We start from the raw sequence: 20,479 nt of genomic DNA, 5'->3' as shown, positions 1-20,479 counted from the left end.
GATACTTCTCAAAAGAAGACATTTATGTGACCTAAAAACATATGAAAAAAAGCTCATCATCACTGGTCATTAGAGAAATGCAAATCAAAACCACAGTGAGATAACATCTCATGCCAGTTAGATTGGTGATCATTAAAAAGTCAGGAAAGAACAGATGTTGGAGAGGATGTGGAGAAATCGAAACACTTTTACATGGTTGGTGGGAGTATAAATTATTTCAACCATTGTGGAAGACAGTGTGGCAATTCCTCAAGGATCTAGAACCAGAAATACCATTTGACCCAGCAATCCCATTAATGGGTATATAACTCATGGGATTATAAATCATTCTACTATAAAGATACATGCACACATATGTTCATCGCAGCACTGTTCACAATAACAAAGACTTGGAACCAACCCAAATGCCTGTCAGTGATAGACTGGATAAGGAAAATGTGGCATATATACACCACGGAATACTATGCAGCCATAAAAAGGTTGCACTCTTGTCCTTTGTAGGGACATGGATGAAGCTGGAAACCATCATTCTCAGCAAACTAACACAAGAACAAAAAACCAAACACCACGTGTTCTCACTCATAAGTGAGAGTTGAACAATGAGAACACATGGACACAGGGAGGGGAACGTCATACGCTGAGGCCTGTTGGGAGATAGGGTGCTATGGGAGGGATAGCATTAGGAGAAATACCTAATGTAGATGACAGGTTGATGAGTCCAGCAAACCACCGTGGCACGTGTATACCTATGTAACAAACCTGCATATTCTGCACATGTATCCCAGAACTTAAAGTATAATAAATTTTTTAAAAATTAAATAAAATTAAATATCCAGTTAAGAAAAAAGAATTACAATGCTCTCTACATCCCTCATCCTGTATCACCTTCATAGGAATCTTTGAGGTTCCGATTTTATGAATAAGAAAATGATGGTACTCTGAAGTTGACTGTGGTGTTTAGGGAAGAGTCTAAGTTAGAAGATCCAAGATTTAAGCATTAGGGGATTCAAGTCTTCTAACTATAAATTCTCTGTTGACTCCTCTAGCCATGAAGTCATGATGTAGTATTGCAGGGGCGGGGGGTGGGGGGTGGGGGAAGTACCTAGCCAGCTAAATGGGCAAGAAAAACTTCATTGAAGACCTTTGCAAGAAGCAGAAGAAATTGAACTCAATTATCCTGGTACAAGAATGTACAATTATTATTTGTAAATCACATTTTTAAAAGGTATGAAGGTTTTTAGGCAACTGAGTGAGCTAGCAGAAAAGTCCTGGAGAGCTTTAAGGGGGAGCAGCTAATGTGATTAGGCCATCTGTGTTTACTCATTGGTAGATATCAATGTTAGGCTACCACCCTCTCACAGAGACTGGGAGATAGAGATGCTACCTTTCTTTATAACTACATTTCAAAGGATGGCTCCCAGGTACTGAGAAAGACATTCCTGGCTTATAGAAGACTTACATTTCAAAAGGGCAAATAAATAATTTATAATTATAAGTTTTCTTATGTAAACACTCTAAGAAAAGAGAGGTCAGGGGCCTGTTGTCAAGAAGAAATCTGTCTAAACTTTTCTCAAAGTGAGGGAGAATATAAGACAATTTTGGCCAGTAAAAGGGCTGAATATATTTGCATTTTGAGTACTATTCTAGAAAATGACTTATTATAAGTGTGGTTGTTTTAGGATTCTTTTCTATGTGTTGAAGTGACAGAAATTCAATTCTAATTAGCTTATTATCTTAATAGTTCAGACCCAGAGTGGTACAGGTGCTCGAATGATGACACGAGAACTGGCCCTTTATTATATGGCCTTTTCATCCATTTATCCAGCTAAAGATGTTTCTTTGTTTCTTGGCTATAAGTTACCCAGCACCTGTTTGCATATTAAATCCATTCTCTCCTGCTAGATAGGCTCTCTGTACATGGTGTCCCATGCAAACAGGCTGGTAGCAAAAGCAAGGTTGCCATGACCCATCTCAGTAGCGCACTCAGATGTTCATTTGCCCTAGACAGGGCAGATGTCTCATTCCTCCATTACCCATCCTCCCAGCTTTTCTGTCTGGAAGAAAAGTGATTCTTTTGCCACCTGGGCAAGGACTGCCTTGCCAACCCCCACCAAAAAAATAGGGAAAAAAGTGTTTACACATTACAAGTCTTCCTTCTTACTCCTTGCAAATTTTGAGCCAGTATCCTAAAGAATTGGTTATGCTACAGGTTGAATTCACTGATGGTCTGGGTTAGAGACTTTTTTATGTTTTGCTTTATTTTTTATTTTTTGCTCATTCTTCCTAGTCACTAGGATTATGGTGAGTTTCCAAATGACTAACTGCAACTGAGAGAAAACCACAAATAAGCACTGCCCTGGGAGAAGGCCAGTGGGAAGAACATTGGCTGGTTGCTGAGATATCAGGTGCTCCTCCAGTGATCCATTCAGCACAGCCCTTTGGAGGTGGCCACTCACCAGGTTTTATTTCAGTAGTACAAGAGAAATGAATCTGGATCTCTGATCAGTAATTCATGCTGCCCATTGGATTTAACCTCCAATCTGAACCTTCTTTAAAGGGTAAACTATAAACGACACTAAATATTTAGAAACGAAGTTTTAGGATTATACATTTAAAACTTGCCAAAGCTGGAAAAGGCCTTACATTGGCCTATATTATTTTATGAGGGAGGAACTTAAGGCCCAGTGTGGTTACATGTTTGGCCTAGGTTTACATGAATCTGAAGAAATAAGAAAGCAGACCTCCATTGCTAGCTTCTCTTTTTAGCTTTCCTATTGCCTACTCACTCATTTCAGAACTCATTTGATTTTTCTCCAAATCCCAAAAGAAATCAAACCTACAATGAAATTTCTCCTTTCTTTATATAAATATACAAATGTTTTAAGTTTTCTTTAAAATCCATATATACCACTGATTTTCTATTATTTGTTCATCTCAAAAATCCAGAGAATGCACTAAGAAACTGAATCAAGAAAGCTGTGCATTTATACAATTAATGCCCAATGAATCCACTTGTGTAGGTGAGTGTAACACTGTAAAGAGACAGAGGAGTCTGTCACACAGGTGATAACACAGACACCCTTAGTTTCTCAGAAACAGATGGATAGAGCTAAACAAAAATCTTTCAAGATCACCTAACATGTAAGTAATGGAGCTGGGTTTAAACTTAATGTTTCTCTGTTAGAGTTCTTGTTCTTTGATTCACATCACATTAAAAAGCCAGAATTTACCTTTTCTGCAAAATCACCTTCTATGATTCTTACTTAAGGAGGAATTTGACAGAATCGTATCAACGAAGGTCTCCTAAAAGAAGAAATGGAAAGAGGTGGTTTTTCCAAAACACTATTACCAATTTCTGGAAAACACACATTTTAAGTAATATTTTGTACTTCTGGAAACAGACTGAGAAGTCTAATGACTTAGGAGAATTAACAACAAGAATAGTAGTAGGACTAGCCTATAAGCCAGATGTCTTACCTTCAGGGTCTGAATACTTTCCACCACATTCTGCTGCAAAGAGATGGAAAGAGAGAAGGTCTCATTTATTTTGACATTAGTGATTTATTCCCTAAATAAGCTACTTTTTTCCTCATACAAGATAGTAGATCATAAAGGTGAACAGTTGTTACACAGCCAAGCTCTGGCAGCCACTGGTGCAACTTAGGAATCATGGTTTCCTCCCACCTGCTCTCAGTTTCTTTGACCCAGACAAAATACAAAAGGAACAGTAGTGAAAGAAACCCTACACTGGGCAAGCGCCATGCCCTAGAAGTTTTCTGGTGGCCCATATAGGGGGAGCTGGAGGCTTGGCTGCTTTGAGCTACTTTTTGGATGAATGGCCAAGGAAGAGAGGATCACTGTGCATCACTGCGTCCCTTTTGAGCACAGATCTACGTACTTACTGTAAATTTAGCCTCTAAATGGTATCTGCACCTTGCAAATCTCAGGATTGAATTGTTTATTTTTGGGTAAATACGAGATTAAACATCTGTAAAGAGTTTTATGAAGTTTCACCATGCCTATCATCTCATTAAACTTGTGCAAGCCCCATTGAGTTACTATCCTAAATCTTTCATATGAAGAATCTGTGTGGACTTCAAATTTGTCCTTCTGTTTTCAATCTATTTCATACCAATCTGATTCTGTCTTAATGACCTTTAATTATTTACTCAAAAGTGGCAGAAATCTGAAGAAAGCATTCAGGGGCCCTAAGTCTTAATATTCCATATGCTCATGCTGAGAATGGCTCTTGCTTTATAGGTATACTTTCTTCTATGAGGAAGACGCATTACAGTGGAAACATGTGCTTCTCTTCTTGCTGCAGATAAGAGGAATCTGCATTTGGATGAATGCTTCGTGAATACATTTGTGTTCTTGACTGGTAACTTGTGATCTATTATTTCTCCATTTGGTGTGGCAATTGCCCACCTGCCATGACCTCTTTGTGGAAGTCCTCGATTACTCTCCTTTATTCTTTTCAAAAAATTATTTCTGCTTTATCCAATTCATTTCAGGGGCTTTCATTTTTAAACAGCATGAATTTTCTGTTTTAGACAAGGTATTCTGTGTACGGTAGAGAAAAATGATAGAAGCAGGAGACCATGACTCTATTAATGTGCCCATTAAATATAACAGCCTTTCCATTCAACTTTACAGCCTACACATGTGAAAACTGGTACCTCAGCCCACTCTGCTTCCTCTAGAGAACTTTGCTGTGCTTTATTTCATTACTCCTTCTCATTTCTATGATTCTAACACTACTGGTTCACCATAATTCTTCCTAGATCTTTTTCCTTTTGACAAACCAAAGTTGCTCCCAGCCCTCTGGCTTAGTGAATTCAGAGTTCCAAATTCACTCTGTAGTCTACCTGGATTTTTGTGTGTGTTTATTCTTCATCCTTACCCCCTTGTTTTCATAATTTAAGACTCCTTTGAAAAGAAAGAATCTTTGTAACACTTTACAATCCAGTATCCCCCAAATAGACAAGGAGAGCTTGGGTCATTTCTTTTCCCCCACTCTGGAATCATCAAGTTGTATGATTTGTACAGATTATATTCCTTCTATGGATATTCTTTTAAAGAAATAGCAGACAAGATGTACTGTCGCACAGGAAGAAAGATCAGAAATCCAAAATTGAAATGGGCATAAGAGAGAATAAAATCAAATTCCTTGTATTTTACAGATAAATAAATTTTGATGTTACTCTTAAGATTTTAGATCATGGACTCCATTGAGAATCTGGTAAATCTGCAGACACATCAGAAGAAAATGTGTGTACACACTAAATTTTCAGGAATCTTGTAGATGTACTAAAGGCCAATTTCCCTTGCATAGGCCAAGTTTGCCCAAGACTCAGTATAATTGGAATTTAGATCGTTAATTTTGGTAATTTGTATGGAACACAAATTAGTTGTCTTATGTTTATCTTGCATTCTTCTTTAGTCTTTTCAAGCGTGTTTCATTAATATGTTTACATAAGATATACACAGAAAAATAACTGGACAGAAATGTACGTGAACATAAGCCAAATTTAACACATAAATATTTTTGAGTTTCCATAGATTATTTTTGAGTTATTATAAAAAGTTATATATTAGGTTAAATAAGATGTTATGTTTAAAGTTCATATATAACTATATTTGTCAACCAGGAAAAAAGTTTTGCTCAACAAAAATTCTAATATTTAGTGTGTAAACAATCTTCATTTATGTCACAGCAAAACTGACAAAATTACAAATTTTGATTTGTAAATCAAAATTCTTAACCAGATACATCTGAAAGTGAAAAATTATCAGATTATTTTCCATGCTAAATAAAGTACAACCTAGAAAGGAAAAGCAGGCCCTCTACACTTGAGTGATGAATGATCATAAATAAGAAATGTTACAAATGTACTGAATCATGAAATAAAGCTATTATAATTAATCATGAAAATACATCAAATCTGCTGAAGACAGATAAAGAAAAAAAAAAATGGTCTCAGCAAAATTCCAACCTCAATAAAGAGTTTAAAAAGAGACTTCAAAGGTAAGTGTTTACAGGTGATTTCATGTTCTCATATTTTAAAAACAAAAACCCTCTATTTAATTCCACAGTAAAGATATAGAATAATGCTTTGTCAGGAACGACAGACTTAGGTTAAGTACTTCAGGAAGTCTCTGCAGGACAAATAAATGAGTATATATCACCATGTCAGAAAGCTACTGAATAAATCAGTGAATACGTTTTCTTATTATATTCAACATAAAGAGGCAGAAGATGCTGAGAACTCAGGCATTTGCAGCAATGGAGAATTTGTCTGAAGTAGCTCATGAGACAGGGTCAAGATCTGGGTTCATTACTGGTAGGTCAGAGTCTGATTATGAAAACCTGTGTTCATACCTGAGGTCTCCACAGAGGACTTGGTTGCTTGTATGTGTATGTGTGTGCAGAGTTGGGGGGTCGGGGGACAGCATGTGTTTTCGTTACTGAGGCTTTTTATCATCAGAGAAAGTTTGTCATAATCCTTGATCTGAACATGAGGAAAGGTAAATTATCCAGGATTAAAAGCAAAACAATAATGTGAAAGAAGGTAAATTCAGGAAGCACATGTCATCAATTGAGGTTGGGAGGTTAAGGAAGAAAAAGTTCTGTTCTCAGCTATAGCATCAATTCACTGAATGGCCTTTGGGAACTCATAGAGTTGGAAGGTGGATTACATATTGTACTTGTGATGCTTTCTATCGTGAGATAACCTCAACTCATATGAATTTATGAAATAAAGAAGTGGGGAGGGAGGTTAATGGCTTACAAAGTGCAAGTAAAGAAAAAAAAAGCGTGGAGGTGGGCCATCAGACACATCTGAAGCCAGAAGTTGGAGCAGTAGTAATGTGGCCCATTGTCTGTTATCATTACTCAGAGAAAACAACACTGGTCCATTCAAAAGAAAAAATAGAAATTTCATATTTTATTTTTTAAAAAAGCTATGATCTCAAGCATGTCCCAGAATCAAGTAGGAACGATGGATGGGATGCGTGACCTTTTAAATCCCATATAGTTCTATAGAGTCCATGACAGTCTCTAAGTTTTAGAATATCCAGAATGCTGGTTTATTTTACTCTATTAAGTTTGTTCCACTTCTTAATAGTAATATTATTATTATGTCAAGAGAGCTGTTTCAGTTTCCCTAAGGTAAATTACTAAGAGGCAGTAGTAATCTGTTGGATAATTGCATAAGGTTTGGCATCATAGTGTTCTGGATTCAGAATGTATCAAGCATTAATCAGTTGCCTAAATTGACACAATTTATTTCACTTTCCTTAGCATCAGTTACAGAATTTACAAAAGGAGGATAATTATATTTCTTACATTATAATTTTTGAAGATTAAATGAGCTCATGAATATCAAGTACTTACTACGTACCCACATATAGAAGGAGCTCAAAAACTATTACTGTTGTTACTCTTATTGTTGGTTTTGCTGCTGCTGATATTACTATTAGTACTACAATTTCTACTGTAGTAATAATATTGATATCTCTTTTCACACAGCTATTCATTTACCACTACAGAGGGCTGAATGCATAATAACAGGAAAATATTACATATTGCAAGTTCTGGCAACAATATTTTCAAAACTGATCACTGCACTTTCCCTTGAATGATGGATACTACTACCCTCTGTCAGTGATTGCACCACAATCCTGTGTTTTTACAATAAAAGTTATTTGGCTCTATCCCTTTGTCAGGTCATTTTTTCGTGGTTAGAGGTAATTTAAGTCATGCAAAGAAAGCAGTATAACACAAAAAAATGTCTGTTTGTCTTTAAAATAACTGTACCGAATTTTAAATACCAATTCCCAGAGTGTCAATAGGAAAGATAAACACCATTTACCTAGTCCTTCCAATTTTTCCATTTGATCTCAACTGTAATCCTGTGAGACAGCTATGATTAATACCACAACTACATAAATAAGACAGCTAAAGCTATATAAATGGCACTTTTTCCATTTGAATTCTAAGTGACTGGTAGAGCCAAATGTTGATTGTGAGTCTTTGGACCAAAAAAAGCTGTTCTTTGCACTATATTCTGTATTGTGTAGTCCATTAGTCTGGTCAGCCAATAATTTGCCATATTCATAATTCACCACATCTCACTCAATTTACATTTGAAGGGTTTGGTTAGAGCCCTCATTGGCTTAACAATTTCTCTCTCTTTCCTCTTGTAAGTATCTTAAGAACACAAATTAATGCCCTAGTTCCATCTAGCAAGGAGCTAGATACTACTGAAGAAGAGAGAAGAGATGTTTCTAGTGGTGGAAAGCCAAGGGAGATTTTAGGTTTCAGGAACCTTGATTGAGAATGAGTTGGAAAAATAGGAGATCCAGAGGATTTTCCTTGGGTGAGCACATAGGTAGTCCTACAGCTCCTTTAAGGATCTGGAATTGAGGTCATAACATTTGTGTGATATAAACTGGAGTAGAAAAAAGTAGCCACTCTAGATTTTTCAAAGTTCTATGCCTTATAATGTGCAAATCAAGCTCAAATGGAAAGTCATGCTTTCCATACATTCTGATTCTCTCTCTCTCTCTCTCTCTCTCTCTCTCTCTCTCCCTCCCTCTCTCTCTCTCTCTCTCTCTCTCTCTCTCTCTCTCTGTGTGTGTTTGTGTGTGTATGTGCTAGGCTATAAGACTAGAATAAATATTGGGGCTTGGATTCCCCCTTCCCTTCCATGATAGTGGTTTATTGATCCTTACTGATCTTCAAATAGGATAAAATAGAGGTTACGTTTGATTATGCGTAATAGATACTTTCTCCAAATGACAAGTCTGTGGATTTTCTTTAGAATTAGGGGATGGCTTTCAAGTTTTTTTCCTAATAAATATTTCCCTCTAACTGGGTACACTCTGGGAATATTTGATTCTTTCAGGATTCAGCATCTTTTCTAAGTGGTTTACTGAAGTGCCACTAATATCCCAAAATATACAAAATGCATACATATCCTGCATCAAATCTCTTCTCTTACACACATTTTATGCTTCTACTAAGGATCGTGTATCTGTGTTCACCTTTGAAATCCAAATGGCGTGGTCTTCAAGAGCATGGTCATCTTGCCAAGTGTTAGACACTCTTTGTTTTCTATTATAGCACCTGTCCTAGAACTTTAAATAGACTTTTTTTTTTTTTTTTCCAAATTACCATGGAAGTGTTAGGAATTTAAGGTTTGGTATACACAATTTGTTTCTCCAGGTCACATCTACTTGGCATTTAAAAATGAGGTCAACAAACAAAACAGAATTTCTCTGGCTTTTACTCATACATATTGTTGCGGATGCTGCAGCAACCTCTGAACTCCCTAATATATGTAGGGAGTCTCCTTGTAAGGACAATGTTTTGAATGGACTGACTGGATTTGTCCCCACAGGGCAGTGAGGTGGAACATGGGCACTTTTATTGCCATTTTCAGCTGATGCTGTTATCTGTGTGATAACACATTTCCACAAGCTACATGTGTGTGGGGAGTGGGGACTGCTGCTCTCTAGATCGTAAGCAGAGAGGGCCCTTCCATTGTCTCTATCATCTGGCCCTGCACGCCTGATAAATTTCAATTCTCTCCATTCAGACCATCAACTCCATGAACCTGCCATGTGAACTACCTAATGTTCCTCCACTGTGTCAAAATCTCTGTGACTTCTGTGGGTCTCACTTCTAGCTCGAATTTTCCTCTGCTTCCATTTGCTCTCTCATTCTTAATAATTCTTGACTTATGTCCACAGTTATTTCCTTCCAAATCCTTCCCAGGTTCTCCTAGACACGTTCTCTGTATTTTTCCCTAAGGACTCTTGCCTGTACTATAAATGTCTGCTTAATTGTTTCCACTTCTGGATGGTGAGTGATTTGCTTTAATGCAACCCCCAGAGCAAATGCCAGAGAAAAGGCAAGTAGGCAAGGCAAATAAAAAACTTTATTTACAAGCCAAATGTGAGGGAGGGGCGAGGTTCACCGGCCTCCGGCGGTGGAGGCCGACGAAGTCGCCCCAGCGTTCTCGGACGCGGTTCCTGGGTCCCACGCACGGGGAGGGGTCGAGGAAGCTTGCTCCGGCGTTCTCGGACGAGGTTCCTGGGTCCTGCGTACGAGGAAGGGCCGAGGAGGCTCGCTCCGGCGTTCTCGTACGAGGTTCCTGGGCCCCCCGTATGAGGAGGGGCCGAGGAAGTTCGCACCGCGCGCCCGCCGGGAGCGGCTTTTATGTCCTGGGTCCGGGAGTGGGAGGGCGGTGGGCTGGACATAGGCGGGTTGGGGGCGGGTCGGTAGGCGTGGCTAGGCGGGTTCCGGTTCTTCTCCGGCAGAGGTCGGGTTGCGCCTGCGCAGTCGACCTGTGTCTTTCCCGGGCGCGGGAAAGTTGACAGTGAAGAACCCGGAACTGCGCCATCTTGCCTCCGTTTGTCCAAACAGTGAGCTCTTGAAGACAGAATATGGTGTTAAACATCGTTTTATTATCTGTGTTTTGCATAGTGCTTAAGATGCAGCAAGTACACAATGAATACTTGTCGCATGAATAAATTAATAAATTTCTCACTCAAGTTCATTGTAATTTCTGATTGCACATAATGTTTTGGCCAAAAACCATAATTTTAGACTTTTAAATTAACTACAAATCCTATCAAAACTATAAGCAGAAAGAACAGTAGGAGTTTGCTGAAAGTAAAAATCAAAACAAAACCCAGTGGGAATTCAGAATGGGAATGTAGTTAATCCACATCTGTAAATATAGTACTATAGCATATATGTGAGTGGGCCAATTATTTACTCACTGACTAGGAGAAATTCAGCAAAATTATCTGATAGAGTCATTCACCTAGTACACCCTAGGGACTATTCTATCCTGAGAAAAATGATCTGTGGCAAGTGCAATTTCTATGTGTTCAATTTTTTTTTTTTTTTTCTTAAGTGCATAGTTTCCCAGCCTCCTGGCCTTTCCAGCTCCTGGGGGAATTTCTGATGAACTGACAATGTAGCCAACATATCCATCTAACCTCTTTGGGGATATACAAATAGAAGTTGTACTGGAGTCCACAGCTCCATATTCTCAGGAATTGAAGAACTGTTGCAGAAATGGGTTTACAAATGTAAATACTAGAGCTGTCTTAGAATGTATCTGAATCTTCTCTCAGCCCCATAACCTCGGGTGGCCTGAAAAAGTTTCTGTATAGACAGTATAATGTCAACCTCTTAATCACATTGCTCTCTCACTCAATGAGAAAGCTGGGAATCTCTTAACAAACCTTTCTACTTTTGTATTAGCAATCACAAAATGCAAGAGTTCCCTGAAAGCCGTGTTGGGCCAATCAATGCTGAGCAAATCACAACAGGAATCCTGTGGTCTCTTGATGGAAAGTAAAAACCTCATTTAAAACCAACCATTCCAAGATAAGAAGAAGAAGATCAGATTGAAATTTAAAGATAACATCTTTTCATGCGAAATTGATATTATTGTTTTCAAAAGAAATGTAATAGTAATAAGTATATTCATTTTTTTAAAAAAGACATGAAGAAAGCAAGGAAGCTTTTCAATTAATGTAAAATCTGATCAAAGCTAAACCATGTCATTAAAGGATGAAAGAGGCTGCAGAATGCATGAGACCTCTGAGTAATGTGTGGCATTGGTCCATGTCACGGCCTAGGAAGCTTCTTGGTTCAGTCTTAGCCACCCATCAGCCACAAACAACAATCTATAGCTTGTTGCATTGGCAGTGGAGGCAATTAATTGAGGGAAGATGTAAGAAGAAAGTAATTTATTTTTTAAATGGGCAGAGAGATCCAATCTTAGTGACTAGAACAATAAATAATAGCAATAAATGGCTAGTAGTTTTTGAGATTTTAGTATTTGCCATCTCTGTGTTAAGCACTTTCTATGTGTTAGTTCATTTAATTTTAAAGAAGCACTGTTTGCCTTTCTCAGGTGGTCATAAAGATCACCTCTGTCTTATGTAGCCCTGAGTGTGAGCTGAGGGAGAGGCCCTGGTGCAACTGATGGATGACGCGAAGGTGAGCAAACTGGTTATGCAGCATAATTGGGTTTTATCCCGGATGTGATATTTCCATCTCACAATAAATTGCTACTGGGTCTTCCTTTCCACCATCTCACAATGCTCCATTATTATGAAGACCTAGTAACATGCTTTTTAGAGGAGTGTACAAATTCATGCTGTGGTTGGCACAGCCTCGCTCCAGGACTCTAGGAATCTCTATTGTGAGTCTCCATTTGAAGCTTGTGGTAAATTCCATGTGACATCCTGTCCATCCTAGAAACATTTAGCAACATAAGCTCTGGATGATCATGTGGTACAAATGACAGGGCTGCCTGAACTGCAACTTGAGCCTGCTTCACAGCTTTCTGTTCTCTGGGCTTCCCTCAAAGCCCGCAGCCTTTTGGGTCACCTGGTACATGAAATTTTGTAGTTTTCTTAGGAGTGATGTTTACTGTCTCCAAAACCAAAGCCCTACAAGGTGTTTTGCTTCCTTCATTGTTGAAAGAGATATGAGATGTAATAATGTGTTTTTTATTTTGGAGGGAAAGTAATAGCCAATCACAAATCATTGACCTAAATATTTCATTGATGGAATGCACCTCAAACTTTGTACAGTTTATTCCTGTCCCTCTGGCACATGTATAATAATAAGGTCCAGATATGTTGCTACTTTTGGCACATACAATGTAATAACACAATGTCATCCAGACACTGTACCAGTAAAATGTTCTGTGGAGGGTCAGATGGTCTAGATCTCTTTAGACTGTATTATAACAGAAGGTGGGGGAAGTTACATAGCCCTTTGGAAAGGATATAAATTAATCTACTGTTAACTTTTACATGGATGAGAAAAGTTTATCTGTGTCCTTTCTGATAAGGACGGAAAAGGATGCATTCCCTGGAGTAATAGAGGCACACATGTATCCTGAGTGTACGTTAATCTGCTCTAGCAAAGATACTGCCTTACCACTGCAAATGGAATTGAAGTTACTATTTGGTTGAGTTTGTGGTAGCCCACTATTTTTTTTCTGGAATATACCTAGATTTTACAGGGACCAGACTGGTGGAGTAAATGAAGATGAAAAACACCTCTGCTGAATCTTTTAAATCTTTTAGGCTAGCTCTAATTTCTGCCACTCTACTCTCAATTTTGTTTGCACTTTCTATTTTGACTAGAGGGCAAAATTGGATTAAGAGACTATCATAGGATTTTCTACTATAGTTGTTCTTACCCCACTGTACAAGCAACAAATGTGGAGCTTGGGTTGAATTCAACAGTTCTTCATATGTTTAGATATTCCCACCTCCCTAGTGTCTGGAAAACAGGGTAAATCGCAGTATCCCTTTAGGGTAACTGTGAGAGTGTCATTTCTATATACACGCCACACTGTTGTGAAATCTTATTCCTGGAGGCCTAGCCTTTCCTTCATTCGAAGGGTTCAGGATCAGGAAACTGTCTTGGGTCTAGAAACTGGGCAAGGAATTATGACTTTTTATTGGGGAAGTTGCTCTCAGACTCCTAATTATTTGCCTTTGTTTTATTTGTATAGAATAGTAAATACTATTGTTGTCTGACAATCTTCCTTCCTTTAGAGACACAGAGCTCTGCTAACCATCCTCATGATCTCTACAGGTCAGACTCCTGTTACCGCAACTCTAGTCTTACTGCTCATTATGATAATTCAGCCTGCCTTTTCTCTGGACCCTTGAATCCACTACTTCATTCCTATTATTTCAGAGGTCTATCATCACATTGCTATTAGTGAGGCCAGTTCCATACTGACATCTTCTGGTGATACTGGTGCCTCTCTTACCAGCCCATTCCTCCTCGCTTTGGTAACATAATGCCCACCAAGACCTATTGAAGAATATGGCCATCTGGTGGTTTTTCTGGCCTTACTTATTATATAGACTGTAACATATATTCTCCCCTAAATCTTTTGATTCACTCTTCTACCATCTGCTGCTGCAATTCTAACCTTTCTACTTTACTTAGTGCAGACCATCCCTTTCAACAAATGAGCCTACCTAGCAGTGTTAGTCCCATCCTTTCTGGTCCTTTCCAGGGTGTTAAATAAGTTATCTTTTATGAGTGCTAGCAAATCATAAACTATCCCTCATCCAATTTTGTCTTCCGATTCCCTCCCCTCCTCCAGCCAAAACTCTCAGAATGTAGTACTTCTATGAGTGCTTTTCTGGTTCACATTGGAAAGAAATGTTTAGGTTTGGAAGTTACAATGTACAGCACCCTTTATTCTTTAGGAGGTCTAGCATCTTCCTGGCCATATTGCACTGTGACTTAATCCTTATTATTGGACTGGTAGTAAGGAGAAAAAGTAGGATCAGATTCTGGGAAAAGGTGAGAAGGTGATATATTTTCTTGCAAGGGAGTGGTCACTGGATTATAGTCTAGCAGAGGTGGTAGGGTAGCAGGGTGACACTAGTCTTTACCTGTGAGAAATTAGCCATTTTTACTAGTCCAGAAGTTTCATTGTAATCAGAAAATTTTTTTAAAAATCCATGATCATTCCTGATGTTCTCATTCTGTATCTCCAGGTCCTGCCTTGTTCTAATCTGTGTCATTACCTGGTATAGAAAATCCAGCTAGCTTGAAATTTCAAACTTTTCTGAAGCTCTGCTACTTTTAAGATTGAGGACGGAAACTGGTATGCCAGTTTTTCTACTCTCTGGCTACAGGAAATTTTAGTCACTTTAAATGTTGTCAAAGAGGACTTCTGGCATTGATATCTTCCATTTAATTGTTTATTAACCATGCTCAGTCTTTCATTTTCTTTTTGCAGTCACCAACTGCTCCTGCCTGATACCACTAACAATGTCAAAAGCAATATTTTTATCTAGATTGTCATCCACTAACCTAACTTAAATATGTTTGCTGCCCTGTGCTCAGTCAATAGTTTCAATTTTGGCTTGCAAACAAAATCATTATATCCTTAAATGTCTAGTAAAATATTCTATCCTCTCTAGGGAAAATCCAACATTAATCCAGGTGTCAACATGGAAGAGTGTGAAAATGTGGCTTTTTATTGTTATTAAATAATTTCAGATAGTATATAGATTCATTTTTATTATCTATAGGATGGTTTGTTTCTTTCATATAAAATGTCTTTCAGGACTGATCCTTAATGTCATCTTCAAATCTGTCTTCTGGCCTCATTTCCACATACATTTCAGCATACATGATTGCTGCCCCATACTCCCTTATCTCTGAGTGATGGATGCCCTAAAATGCCTGACCTGTGGTCCTTTATTGTACATTTTTGTCTGAGAGCATGCCTGAGCCAAGGAATGCAAGTCTATCCAGTCCTAAGACCATGTCTAAATCCATTCTGCATTCCACAAAGCAAAGCAAAATGTCTGGCCTCTAGTTAGTTCTCTAGAGAGTTGATAAATATCTAGGATGCAAAGTACATCATAAAAAAAGAGCCAGAGAGAAAGTTAGATGCTTCTAGGCGTGAAGTAGAAAATTGTATAGAAAAACATTTGAAAGTTGTCAAAGTATTAGGGTGTGAAATTTTACGTATATGTTTTTTTTTTTCCGTTTTGTATTTCTTTTAAGGAATACGTAATAATATTTGTTTAAACAAATTAACATATAAAAATTAAGTAAACTTCCCAAACAAAGAAGAAATATATTAAACATCAGTATCTCTGTAGGGGATCCCTCCATTCCACACAGCAGTAAAGAAAAGGAGTTGCCCCAGGCTCAGTGATTGAGATCTGCCTTTATCACCAGCCCAAGCTAACTTCTCAGGAGGATATTTTCAGGTAGGATTCCCAGCAGGCTTACCTTGTTAGCAGTGTTCCTATGTTCCCGGGGCAAAAATGTATATAAATATTTTTGTGATGTTATCTTGATACTATTTTCATGCAATACTTTATATAACTTCCAGAGATTATGAGAATTAAGGCGATAGTTACTCCTAAGCTCGTTGGACCTAAAGCTCTCAACTGTATAAAAGAAACTATTATTTACTACCTTGGACAAAAGCAAAATAATTTCTTCCCCATGTAATATAAATTTGTTTCCTGACTGTGTGAGGCAGGAATGGAGGGATTCACTGTTATTTAAAACAACAAGAGTCAACATGGTTGGCCTGTGCACAGGCATGAAACCCTTCTGCTAAGATAAAGGCAGGAAAACAGTTCCAAAGGAAACACGATGACATGAGTGTAGCTTGGAATCTGCAAAATTGCACTTGAGATTCAACTCTGCCACCAACAAACTACACGGTAGTGGTCAAACTGCAAGCCTCTCTGACCCTTAGCTTCCCATCTTAAAAGCTGTCTGTTTCCCAAGGAAGAAGATGGAAGAATAACCCTGGAAAAAAGAGACTGAACGGATTGGATGGTCAAAAGACATGAAATCCACTGAAATAGCCAGACAAAGTTAAATAATATTAAATGAAAATGTGCTACCTGCCAGAATTTTACCATAAATTTGAAAATCAACTAGTTTGATCGTGTCAGTCACCTATATTTTCTGTTACAAGCCCATTTACCTATTTCTAACTGCAAAAGTAGAGACTCTCCTTCCGTAAAAAAAAGATCTCAAAGCAATTACTATTATTCAGAACAGTTAAGCGCTCACTTAATTTTGTGATAGTATTTGTGAAATACATTTTATTTCAGTTATTTTATGCTTATAAGAACAATGTGGAGCAAGAAAAATCATCAGCCACATATAGAGTTGAGTAAATAGAAACTTTTATAGGTTCTGTATTCGTCCATTCTTGAACTATAAGGAAATAATGGAGAAGAATTTGAATGAAGGCCCATCTCCCAAACCTGGGTTTTTAACTTCTCTAGTATACTATCCTGAAGACAGTGGAGATTTTTACATATTACTTGGCTGTGAGAAACTCTTCCTAAAATGAGAAATTTGATGTGGAAGGCAAAGCACAAGCTCTGAAGTCCGAAATGCCTGAGTTTGAATACCAGCTACACAATTTCATGGAGCCACAGAAAATTGACCAAAACTTATCTGAGCCCTGGTTTCTTTCACTGTACAATTAGATGGAAATACTGTCTTTGAAAGTTTGCATATGGTTTATAAACTAATATTTAGAAACTAATATGTGGTTTAGAAAGTAACACAATGCCTGGCCCATATTCAGTATTTTGCAAATGGTAATAATGGCTTTGCTATTATTGCAAATAGAACTATTTTATTTAGTATAAGAATAAATGATAAAATTGTCATGGTTGTATCCCACAGAGTTTTGTACATGACACTCAGATGGATATATCAATCCATATTTTCATTCCCGCAGCATAATGTTATGAAAGTTCATGCAGAAGGGGAAGAAAAGCTCAGACACTACTACTGCTAAGAGCATTAATAACCTATATGTATAGCACTTCCTACATGCCAGTCATTGTCCTAAAGGTTTTATAGACAGTTAAGCCACACCAACTCTATGAGGTAGGTGCTATTTTCACATCATCCATGTGGAGGATGAAAAATTGCTGCAAAGCAATATTAAATAACTTACTTAAGGCCACATAGCCAGGAATGGATGGAGCCAGAACTCGAAGATAATTTGGTTCTAGATTCTGGGCTTTCAACCACAACTGGTTACTGCTGCAGAACTCCTAGGAACTGTAACAGAGATAATACAAGAAGGGAAAGGTAATGGTATAGGGGCACTTTTGCATGAAATTGATGATTTTTCTTGCAAGTAAAACAAAGCAAAGTAAAAAAAAAAAAGAGAGAGAGAGAAGAAACAATAGAGAACCAATGTAGGATTTCTCTGTCTTCCATTTTTAGAGCTCTACATGCTTTGCTGGTGAATGTGTGTGTGGTGCTAGTAGCAGTAGTAGTAAAAGAAAATACATAAACACATTTGGGCCTGGAAGATTTTTTCCTTAGTGAGAAATAATTAATTGTGCATCCATGTAACTAACATACATAGCACTCTTCAATAATCAAAGTTCTTGACCTATGTCTAATTCCCATACTATGTCTTTGAAAAAGGCGATCATCACACCAATTTTCAAATAAGGAAGCAAAATCTCCATTAGTTTTGGCCTATCAGTCAATCTGTTCTCTGACTCTAAGCTCCACGCCTTTTATTTTATAGGTATAGTAGGTATGTCCTGCTACTGTGTACCAGACTGTTCTAGGCACTCAACAGATGGAGATAATTAAGACACAGCACAGCTTCAGCCTTGAATGTCTCCTCACAAGCTAGTGGAAAAGAGAGACAAGAAGATGTACAACCATACAATACGTATAATTCTCTAATTTTTGAAAGAGAGCTAGAGGGGAAGAGTACTGAAATGAGGGTGAGAAGATAAATCATCAATAAAGTTCTAAATACAATAATGACTATGGTTGTGTAGAGGTATCAGCCTTGCTGTTACCTAGCCATCTCCAACCTTCTGTGACTGACCAACGAATACTTATTTAGTCATTTCTACAAAACAACTGACTTCATTCTTGGGCATCAGAGTGTACAGATCATGTGTCTTTATTGATATATTTTTCTTGGCATATAAGCCCTAAGTAAATGTTGTTTGTATAAACTCAGTTGTACTCCCATATACTCTCCAATTTTGAAAGGTGGTGCTGTGAGGCAAAAGAAAGTTTAGAACATGAAGAGATATTTTATTTCCTCTTTTAATGCCTCACATTCACAGCATTACCATCACAATGTACCCTTCAAACTGCTGCAGCAGCCTGTTGAGTTAAGGAATGACAAAAACAGGTTTCCCTGTATTCTTCATTAAAAAACAATTCAACAACACATTTACAGAATTAGGCAATGAATCATTTGTTTCTAACGTCCACAGAGGGTAGTAGGCTCTATTTCTAACATGTGTAGCACTATCTTGACGAATCTTAGCCAACTACTCAATTCCCATTGCTGCTACCCTTGATGTAGTAACTACACAGCAGAATTTTTCCCCAAGGAGTGCATTTAATAAAACATATATCATCAGTTCTGAGGAAACATCATAGTGAGACCCAGTAACTACTAAAAAATGTGCAACAAGTCTGGTCCTGACCCAGTTGTGTAAATGAGAGAGACAGAGATGGGCAACCTGGGCAATGACAGCCATACAGAATCCAAATATTTAACACTTAACTGTGGGCACAGTTTTTCATCTATAACAAATCTTCAGAACACAAACACACATACATGAACACACACACACACACACACACTTCCCAGCAGTTACCAGTGGTTGAAATTTGATTGTAATTACCTTTTATGTCTTCCTCCAGTTCCTGGTTACCCTCTGTGTAGATAACTTTAGCAATCAATAAGTGGTTAATAATAAATGATTAAGAGGAAGAAGGAGGATAAAGGCAAGATACTTAATCCTGAGATAGGATAATCAGTTTCCGTGTTTCTGTAAAATCAAGAATCAACTCTGCATATAGTGATGCTACAGGGATCCCTGGAGTGTGGAAAATTCCAAAGAGCTTTGGAGTCCAGTAAGCCTGGGTTAAAACCCTAGCTAAATTGCTTTGTATAGACTCTCAGTACTTCATCTAATTTATCTGTAAAGTGCACGGCAGAGCTGTTGAGAACTTTGATTGGGGCCATAAACATGATAGTTCTAGCTCAATATTTTCTACTACATCAGTGAAAGGAACACAATAAACAGTTTTCTCTTCTGCTCTGCTACCTGTTAGTCATTCAACCAGTAGTGGTGATGGTTTTATATTGAAAAATCCACTCTTGTAACCAATGCACCAGAATGATAAACAGATGGCTAAGTGGTATCTCAGCTTCAGAATTTAGTTTTCAAAATGTACTTACGGTATGCTTTACCATGTGACAGATGCTCTTTTTAAAGACCCTCAACACTTTGACTGTCTAGAACATGGAGACATGTGTTGAGCTTCCTGAATCACAATGACAAAAGGCAAATGTGAACAACTAGAGAGAACTAAAGAGTTCAGACTCAATTTTGGATTGTTACCAGATGTCCAAGGAAAGCCAACTGCTTTTAGCACAGGTTACATCTGCCTAATTAGCAGTGAAAAGCATCTTAGGTGACCACAGAGGAATTAAATAGCTACAGATAAATGACCAAAATGAGCTCAATGATGCTATATCAAACAGAGGGGAACAGAACACAATCTAGTAACATGACTGCAAGTAGAATTGCAGGTTAATAACCTTGTATTTTACAATTTAATGGGGCACAAACAGCACCAGACTGGAAGTAAATGTGCATATCCTGGCACTTCAATAAATAAATAATTTTAACACTAATTGCAACTAAATTGCCTTTCTTTAATATGATCCTATAATTGCACAATACGTTGTTCAGTGTCTGTTTCCTAAATGGGCTACAAATAAAAGCAGTTGACTTAGCTAAAATGGTCATAAATGTACCTTCATACATTTCTTCTGTTGGGCTAGTGACTACTGAGCATAGTAACTATATCTAATGGGATTGTTATTGTTTGTTTATACATACACAAGAGGAAAAA

The sequence above is a fragment of the Rhinopithecus roxellana genome, chromosome 11 (genome assembly GCF_007565055.1).
Source record: "Rhinopithecus roxellana isolate Shanxi Qingling chromosome 11, ASM756505v1, whole genome shotgun sequence".
Taxonomy (NCBI): domain Eukaryota; kingdom Metazoa; phylum Chordata; class Mammalia; order Primates; family Cercopithecidae; genus Rhinopithecus; species Rhinopithecus roxellana.
This window is presented reverse-complemented; position numbering follows the sequence as displayed.